At 43.6% G+C, this 10078-nt stretch overlaps 1 long non-coding RNA gene across 1 annotated transcript; it reads right to left on the bottom strand.

Annotated features, from left to right (window-relative positions):
* Window positions 1-1341: 1341 nt before the first annotated feature.
* LOC309870805 lies at window positions 1342-2063 on the bottom strand. The gene is made up of 2 exons (XR_014314825.1): window positions 1969-2063; window positions 1342-1670 (listed from the first exon to the last, which is right to left on the bottom strand). It is a non-coding gene; the product is annotated as an uncharacterized lncRNA (long non-coding RNA).
* Between the last annotated feature and the right edge of the window lie 8015 nt (window positions 2064-10078).

Raw genomic sequence — 10078 nt, 5'->3', positions numbered from 1 at the left:
TTCTCCAGAACTCTTCTCCTGATGCAAAACTGAAATTCTGTTTTCTCTATGAAACAATAACTCACAATCTCCCTGTCCCCAGCCAATGGCAACCACCATTCTACTTCCTGTCTCTATGAATTTGCCTACTCTAGGTAACTGGTTTTAGCAGAATCATACAATATTTGCCCTTTTGTGACTGGCTTATTTCACTTGGCATAATATCTTCAAGGTTCATCTCTGTTGTAGCATATGTCAGAATTTCCTTCTCTCTTTTTTTTAAAAGATTTTACTTTAAAGTAATCTCTATACCCAACATGGGGTTCAAATTCACAACCCAAAGATCAAGAGCCAGGCACCCCTTAAGGTTTTCTTAATATTCTGTTAGGTACACACATATATACACCACATTTTATTTATCCATCCGTCAACAGATACTTGGGTTGCCTCTACCTTTTTGGCTATTGTGAATAATGTACCCATTTCCCTTCTCTTTGATAATCCTTATATAGCATTTTGATCCTCATTCTACAGGTATGGTTCTTAACCATGTCAGCCCTAGCACTTCCTTTCATCCAAAAATGAAGTTTGAAAATAGGGGTGCTTGGGTGGCTCAGTTGGCTAAGCGTCTGACTCTTGATTTCAGCTCAGGTCATGACCTCAGGGTCGTGAGATCGGGGCCCACGTGGGGCTCCACACTGGGCATTGAACCCGCTTAAGATTCTTTCTCCTCCCTCTGCCCTTCCTGCACCCCTCCAAATAAATAAATAAATAAAGTTTACCTACTGCATAGTTTGAGGAAAATCAGTATAATGAAATAATATATATATATTTTTTAAGATTTTATTTATTTATTTGACAGAGATCACAGGTAGGCAGAGAGGCATGCAGAGAGAGAGGAGGAAGCAGGCTCCCCACTGAGCAGAGATCCCGATGTGGGGCTCAATCCCAGGATCCTGGAATCACGACCTGAGCTGAAGGCAGAGGCTTTAACCCACTGAGCCACCCAGGCGCCCCCTAAAATAATATATGTTTTTATTGTGAGTAAATACCTGGGAATGATCACACAGGGAATATAATGAAATAATCCAATGTTTGCAGGTTGCACATGGTGGCCACCATAGCTGAGGCTGAATTTCCCTTAGACTGCATGGCAGACTGGTCTACCCAACTTTCCTTCTCTCCTTCCTTCATCTGGGTCAGACTTGCGTTGTCTTCTGACAGCTGTCCTGGGGTGCAGTTCCCTCCACACTTTTTTCTCTCACATTGCTACTCCTGCATAAAATCCTTGTATGTTTTCTTCCATCTCAGCATCTGCTGCTTAGTGGATTTGGACTAACACTGTAACAAAGAACCACAAAATTTTCATGGCACACAACAGTGGTTTTTATTGCTCGTATTTCTCGGAGTGGTGGTAGGGAGCGGCTAGACAGCTCAACTGACTGGCTGGTTCCACTTCCACGTTTGGGGTAGTCTGGCTGGTAGTTGATCGAGGATGAACTCTGCTATGATGACTGAGGACTCAGCTGTGCTCCGTGTGTCTCTCTTCCCCCCAGGCATGTTCTGATGACAATGGCACAAGAGAAAAGCCTAATGTGTAAGCCTATTTCAAACTTCTGCTTGCCTTGGGTCAGGTATACCCATTGGCTAAAGAAAATCCTATGGTTGAGTCCAGACTGAGTTGGAGGACCCTGAAAAGTAACATAACAAAAAGTCAGGATACAGGGAGAGATGAAGAATGAGGCTATTTTCAGAATCTACCACAATGTCTGTGCCTTTTCCCAATTGGTGAAGCACCAGTGCTGTGACTGACCAAAACAAAGATTAGATCAGCTACAGATAGCAAGTAATCTATATTTTCTTTGTATATTACAGTGATCGGTTGGATTTTCAAAACTCTTCCACACAAAAATAGAGAAGTTTGGGCATGATTGTTTTAAAAATAAACTTGAATGAATTCAAAGTTATCCATATGATAACATCACTTACTTGCAGGCCAACATTCTTTCTTAAGTAGGAGGAAAATCTGCTGTGGTTCAGGTCAGTAGCCAGGAAGTACATCTAAGCCTAGGTTCACTATAGTTTTTTTTTTTTTTTTTTTAAGATTTTTATTTATTTGTTAGAGAGAGAGAGAGAGAGATACAGAGCGCAAGCACAGGCACAGAGTGGCAGGCTAGAGGCAGAGGGAGAAGAAGCAGGCTCCCTGCCGAGCAAGGAGCCCGATGTGGGACTCGATCCCAGGACGCCAGGATCATGACCTGAGCCGAAGGCAGCCGCTTAACCAACTGAGCCACCCAGGCGTCCCTAGGTTCACTATAGTTGTGGACACTGAGTATAAACATCATTGGTCATGTGTATCCTATAAGAAAATGCATGGAGAACCTCAGTTGTAGCCCACAGTGACCTCTCTCTCACTGTTCAAGCTTCTGTAACTCATACTTCCTGGTAATATTACCCAAATCTCCTGTACAACAAAATCAAGAATGGAGCCTTCTTACCCCACGCACCACCACCCCTTGCCATCATTTATTCTCTCTTGTAAAAATAATTAATGTTTTAAATTTTGAAAATTTTTTAGCCTGAAGAAAATCTCAAGAACAAAACAGTTATCATCCATATACTTCTCCCCTAGCTTGAACAGCCAGTAACATCTTGCCTTCTCCATCACATTGGTCTCTGTATAGGTACAAACATTTCCCCTTTGCCAAGCCACCCAAGAGTGGCGTGCAGACACCATGACACTATCCCTAAATACTTCTCGGCACTATCCTAAGAATGGGGACATTGTCCTATTATCCAGAACACTACTGTCACATCTAAGAAACTCAACATTAGGTTTAACATACATGAACTTTCCCTAATGGTCTCAAAATGTGACTTTGCTTTTCTTTTAATTCAGATTCCATTGGATTGGGTTGTTATATCTGATTAATTTGTTAACTGGAAAGATAAATAATATATGACCAAGTCTTACCCTAGAGCTACAAAAATAAAATTTCCAGGACTTAAGCCCTGGAATCTATTCTTTCTAAACTCTTTCTAGATGACTCTAATGAGAGTGAAGTTTGATGACCACTGAGTTCTACTTGTAAGGTTAATTATCTTTTCACAAGTCTGCCACTCTTTCCCAAACAGACCTCAGAGAATTCTAGGGCCAGGTTTAAATTAAATTAAACTAAATTTTGGGGGGAACCATAACCCATTCTGATTGATGTTCATTTCTCTTCTACCCTATCCAACATCCCTCTCCTCTAATTCCACCTGCTTCTTCTCTTCGCATTGTCCGGGTGGTATGGTTTATGATTTTTTACTTTACCATGATGTGAAATTGATGTGCATTCAGTAGAAACAGTACTTTGAATTTTATTTTATTTATTTTTTTTTAAGATTTTATTTATTTATTTGACAGAGAAATCACAAGTAGATGGAGAGGCAGGCAGAGAGAGAGAGAGGGAAGCAGGCTCTCTGCTGAGCAGAGAGCCCGATACGGGACTCGATCCCAGGACCCTGAGATCATGACCTGAGCCGAAGGCAGCGGCTTAACCCACTGAGCCACCCAGGCGCCCTATTTTATTTTTTTTAAGATTTTATTTATTTATTTGCCAGAGACAGAGGGAGAGAGAGCGAGCGAGCACAGGCAGACAGAGGCAGGCAGAGGCAGAGGGAGAAGCAGGCTCCCTGCCGAGCAAGGAGCTCGATGTGGGACTCGATCCCAGGACGCTGGGATCATGACCTGAGCCGAAGGCAGCTGCTTAACCAACTGAGCCACCCAGGCGTCCCAGTACTTTGAATTTTAAATTTGGGTATTTTTCCCAGGCTAGTGATATGCAGTAAGATCCTCTCTCATGATGCTGGGCAGTGGCAGCCCCAGCTCCCAGTCAACCACACAGTCAGCAGGGTTGATGACTGATACACTTACAACCAATCTGCACCCACACAATCATTCCAATTTTTTTCACCAGTACAATATTCAATAATGACAATGGATAGTCAATGCTTTATTATAAAATAGGCTTTGTGTTAGAGGTTTGTGCCCAGCTGTAGGTTAATGCAAATGTTCTGAGTGCACTTAGGGTAGGCTAAGCTAAGCTCTGATGGGCCATAGTTTAGATATTTTAAATGCATTTTCAACTTATGATAATTCAATTTGGGGACATAACCCTATAAGCTGAGGAAGACCCTCCTCAGGAAGAAGGATTTAATCGATAGGCTTCGGACACCTAACCCTAGACCTTTTCTTTAATTCTAAACTCTGTTAACTCAGTGCCCTTGTATATACTTTTTGATTGAAACGCGGGGTGGGGTAATGCAGGGGAGGAGGATTTGCTTGTTGAAATGCAGGTTCCTAGGCCATCCTCCAGGCTCAGGGATATGCACTTTGATCAGCTCCCCAAGTAATCCATACTCCTTTTTTTTTTTTTTTTTGTATTTCACTCAATGGACCTTGCAGAATGATTTATGCTCATTAAGCAACTCAGTAAGAATCTGATTGTGTCAATGAATCAAAGCCCTCCCTGTAGAACCCTTGTCCACAAAACACAGATACCAGACTAACCTATATTCCCATCTTTTTTTTTTTTTTTAAAGATTTTATTTATTTATTTGACAAAGAGAGATCACAAGTAGGCAGAGAGGCAGGCAGAGAGAGAGAGAGAGAGAGAGGAGGAAACAGGCTCCCTGCTGAGCAGAGAGCCCGATGCGGGACTCGATCCCAGGACCCTGAGATCATGACCTGAGCCAAAGGCAGTGGCTTAACCCACTGAGCCACCCAGGCGCCCCTATATTCCCATCTTGTACGCATTTCTTCTGATGCTCCGGTTCACTGTTCTCTCTAAAAAGCACATGTCAGCTAACATAGCTTTAGCTACTCTCTAAAACCAAAGAAACAGACTTATTTCTGTTTCATTCTGCCTTTTACTCCCACTCTGACCAAATTCCCTTTTAGTGTTGACTCACAGTGTTTATCTGAGTCTGCACCTGACCTTTTGATTCTAGGGGCATCTTTATGGCCCCCTTTTCCCTTTTCCTTCTTTTTGGTGGCTAGAGATGATACTAAGGGGAAGCTTGAGAAAGGATCACCAATTACAAAGTCACCAGTGCTTTGACGCCACAATGCCTCTGCTCATGAAGTTGTCCACCATACAAGAAAAATACCTTATTTATTATTTTGGATTTTCACCTCACTTGCTTTGTTTGCCAAGTAATCTGACCTATGTGAAAGGCAAATAATCTTTTTTAAAAATCACACTGTATCTTCTACAAAGCTGTGTTTTGCTGACACACAAAGAATGAGACTGAAGTTTAACTTTTTAAGTATAGTTGTTATAATTGTTAAACTATCTGGTATCTCTCAGTAAAGGTAAAGACGTATTCTGGAATCCAAATTGGCCTGTGTGGGATACCATTTTCCTTTTTTAGTCCATTCATGGCAGAAGATAATTCCTACTATGTGATTCTAGTGATGCCATTATCATTCTAGTGAAATAATGAGGAAAATACTGAACTGGCATCAGATGTGAAAACAGAACTGATAATATCTCTTGACTAGCAGAAGCCTGCAAGTGTGTACAATACCAAGTATTGGCCAATACATAAGTATATTAGGAGTGATAAACAGTCACTGTTGACAATGTAGGAAAAACACCATATCTATGACTTCTTATATTAAAAAAAATCCACTAAAAAAGCATCGCTTTAGTGAGGGAAATGAATTCTTCTTCATGACAGGTGATGCAGCCATGGCTTTACGAACATGACTAAATGATCCCAAAGGGACTTCCTAACAGAGTCGTCCAAAGAGACCTCAGAGCGAGGGCACTTCTAGAAGCAGCTGACGTATGTGTGTGGATCTAGAATGCATGCATGTTTAAGCTTTATGTGGATCAAAGATGGCAGCAAATTCTTTGCTACTCCCTTTTTTAGAGGGGGAGTCTAATTCTCCTCCTTTGAGTCAGGGCTGGTCTTAGTGACTTGCTTGACCACCACAAGGTGGTCAATGGAGGGAAGGAGGAAAGTCAACCACTCTAAGAAGTTTGATTACACTCAGATCAATCACCATGCTGTGAGGAAGCCCACACTAGCCACACTAAGAGACAGACAGACAAACAGAAGAGAGAGAGAGAGATGCCCTCCCAGCCCCAGCTATTCCAGCCACACTAGCCCAGGCACCCGTGGTGGTAATGAAGAGCCTTCTTAGACATTCCAGCCTTGGCACACGTAATGTGGAAAGGCACCGAGGATCCCAGCAGCTCTCCAGGCATGTGGCTTGGGTCGAGCTGGAGCAGTCACGTCCAGTTATGAAGCTTCTTCCCCTGCTAAGGCTCCCATCTGAATTTCTGGCCTACAGATTCATGAGCATCAGAAAATGGCTGTACCTTTATGCCGCTATGTTTTGGAGTGGTTTGTTCTATAAAAACATAATTGGAACAGATGTCGAAGGGAGGATTTATATGACTCAGCTATTGCCACAATGAGACAGCATAACACATGACTCCAAAACTCAGTAAGTTTCAACAACAGCATTTTATTTTTCTTACTTAGGGGTCCGTGGGCTGCCTGGGATGTCTTTAGGCAGCAAGGTGGTTGGATTTGCAGGGGCAGGCTGGATTCAAACATGTTTCTCACCTTTGTCCTAATGCCAAGCTAAAGAGGCAACATCTACCTGGGACGTGCCGACTCGCACATCAGCAGGAGTCTAAGTGCAACTCCACAAAACATATCGATGCCTTTGCTTGTTTTATGTCCACTTATTTCATTGGCCAAGTAGGTCATATGGTCAAGCTCAAAATCAAAAGGGTGAGTAAATATACTCCCATCCAAGTGGGAGAAACAAGAGAGGAAATACTTACCGAGCAGTCCTCCAGCCTATTGAGAGTTTCAAGCACCAAATGATGGTAGTAGTGGTGATGGCGAGTGGTATCAGACTGCACCACTTGCAAGGTATTTTGTAATGTGGTACTTACACATCTAAAATCCAGAGAAAACACATGTAAGTGTTGTAGGGATCGTGTCTAAATATAAGAATCAATGATTTTTTTGTACTAAATACTGACAGGGAGGAGACATGTAAAGTTATGAAAAGACGAAAGAAATGTAATGGAAGCGCAGAAGAGGAGGAATTAAGGGAAAAAAAGGGAAAGAAAAAGAAAGCAGAAAATTAAACCCTTTAGCAACTGTTGGGGAGGCTAGGAGCTGATAACCTGTTTCTTGGTTTGCCTCCCGTGGAGGCAGAGCAGCTCCAGGGCAGCCATTTCCCAAAAGAAGCCAGACACCAGCTCCTACTTAAAGGGAGGGGTTTCTAGTTCAAACATGAGGCACGGCATAAGGTACTCCCAACACTGCTCTCCCACTGGGCACCACACTTATGTCCAGGGAAAGTGCCAGCAAGGCAGGGCGTTCCTTAAGGCAGGGCTTTCCTCACTCCCAATGGAGGGTTAACTGTTAACACAGCTCTGGGGTGCACAAAAGTGTGGGCAGCACAGTGGGAGCAAGGGGGCTGCAGAAAGGCTTTGGGAGAGAAGTGAACAGGGGCTATGTGCAGAGGTGAGAAAAATGTAGAAGCAGCACACAGCCCTGTGTTTGTAGCATACCTACAAGGTACAAGACTGGCAGAGAGAGACAATGTCAGATCCTGGTAGGTCTTCAATGCCAGGATGAAGAGCACATTCTTAATTTAGTGGGAGCCACTGAAAGCTTTTGAACAAGAAGTGGAATGGAGGAGTTGCCCTAGAATCCATCCCTTCCTGCTTCTTTAGTAACCGAAGCACCAGTCTTTTAAAATTTTTTTTTAATTAATTTATTTATTGAAGTACAGTAGACACACAGTGTCACATTAGTTTCAAGTGTACAACATAGTGATTCAAGTCTATATGTCAAGCTGTGCTCACCCCAAGTATAGCTGCCATCTGTCACCATACAAGGCTATTACAATAATATTAACTATATTCTCTACACTGTCCCTTTTATTCCCACAACTTACTCATCAGAAGCGTCAATTTTTAACTGGGAATATGCTTGTGCAAAATAAAGACGACATTTCTTAACTTTTCTTGCAGCTAGGTAAAGTCGTGTTGTAAATTCTGGTTAATGAAATACAAAGCACATAGCATGAACAACTTCTAGGAAATGTTCTTAAAGGGAGAAGACATTGCTCCTTCTTTTTTTCCTACTGGAAAAGTGGAACTTAATCCTAACATGTATATTATTCATTAGGAAGACTGGCCTGGGGCAAGGCAAAATATAGGATGGCTGGAACAAGGAGAGCATTGGAGATGGGAAGACTAATTAGGAGAACATTTTGGCAGCTGAGATAACAAGTGAGGAAATAAGACCTGAGCCAGGGTGGTAGCAGTGGGAATGGATGGGAGGCATAGATATGATAAATATTGCGAAAGGACTGTCTGTGGGACTTGCCAATTGATCAGATGAGAAGAGACACTAGAGAAGGAAGAACCAAAAGTCACCTGAAGCTTCATACAGTAATGACTAGGTGGTCAGTAATGCTAGTAACAGAAATAGGGGGTCCAGAATGATGAGCAGCCTTGAGGAATGCCACCATGAGTTTGGTTTTGGACATGTTGTGTTGGTATGCCTGCAGGATATTCAGATGGATATATAAAGCAGGTAAAATTCATTTCCGGAACATGATCTGAGAGTCCTTTGGGTAAAAGTGGTCATCAAGGGACGCCTGGGTGGCTTAGTTGGTTAAGCAGCTGCCTTTGGCTCAGGTCATGATCCCAGCGTCCTGGGATCGAGTCCCACATCGGGCTCCTTGCTCAGCAGGGAGCCTGCTTCTCCCTCTGCCTCTGCCTGCCACTCTGTCTGCCTGTGCTCGCTCGCGCTCCCTCTCTCTCTCTGATAAATAAATAAAATCTTAAAAAAAAAAAAGTGGTCATCAAAACAAAGGGAGGGGCTGGTTGGCAAAAATAGAGAGTGTATTGTAGAAAATCCTTTCTTCATTGCACACAGAGAAATAAACTGTGTTCTGAAAACATAAAAATATGTTCACATGCTCCCCTCCCTCCATCAAAAACAAACAACAAAAAACCCCCTGCAAACTCCAGCCGGTGGCTGGCTGGCTGGCTGGCTTCAAGCAAGGAAATCCTCCCTGATCTCAAAATTTGGACAGCTCCTTAAAGTTCCTTAGGAAGGCATTTTGATTTGCAAGAATATCTGTCATGACATGTTCTAAGATGACTCCTTTTCAGCAAGAGATCTAGAATAATTGCCTTCCTCCTTAACTCAGTTTAGCCATATGTAATACAGAAGACTTCTTTTTCACAGAAGCCTTAAAAGACCAATTCCTTTCAAGCGCAGCATGAGAAAATACGAAAAAACTAATACATGTGACAGAGGTAGTAAACGACTCTGCAGAGGTCTCTCATATATCTGCCATGACCGGAGCAGATACTACATAAAAGTTGAAATAAAAAGGAAATGAATCGAATGTTAACATTAAGAAACCATCTTTGCACGCTGGCTAACCACTGTATGTACAGTTTTCCCGCCATGGCTGGGGGCCGGGAGATAGAAGAGGTTAAAATCCTGTGGCTTGTCTACTACCCAGTAGAAATGCAACTGGATGTGGTGGTGAGAGAGCCGTTGATTCTGTAGGAGTTTTGCGTCTTCGGTCTACATACAGCCCAGACACACAGCCCGCACACAGCTGTGGGGCAACCGAAGGCCAAAGGCCTAGCGGGGAGGCTTTAAGCCCCTCTGTCTAGGAGAGCGCGAGCGCGCGCAGTGGTGAGCCCGGGAGCTGGGTTTGGTGCCACCCGGGACCCCGTTTCACTTACAGCTGAGGCTTTGTCAGAGCCCTTATCGAACGTGGGATGAGGTTTTTCTAATTCATCCATCCATCACCCATCTTCCATCTCAGAGCCAGGCCCGCGCTGGGCACCCCGGCGTGCTTTCTCGTACAGGACTCCTGGAGGAGAGGTTTTAGGCTGGAGGAGGACACGACCGGAGGACCGTCCGGGGTGGGGGCCTAGCCGCACGCGGCCCTTTAGCAAGAGAATCCGGTGCGTTCTTTGACAGACCGCGGGGGCGGAGACACCCACCCAGGAGGGAACCCTTCCCCTCCCCCAATCCTCAGGACCAA

The sequence above is a fragment of the Mustela nivalis genome (assembly GCF_964662115.1).
Source record: "Mustela nivalis genome assembly, chromosome: 8".
In the NCBI taxonomy this organism is placed as follows: Eukaryota; Metazoa; Chordata; class Mammalia; order Carnivora; family Mustelidae; genus Mustela; species Mustela nivalis.
Note: the sequence above shows the minus strand (reverse complement) of the source record. Positions and strands in the feature narration are given on the sequence as shown.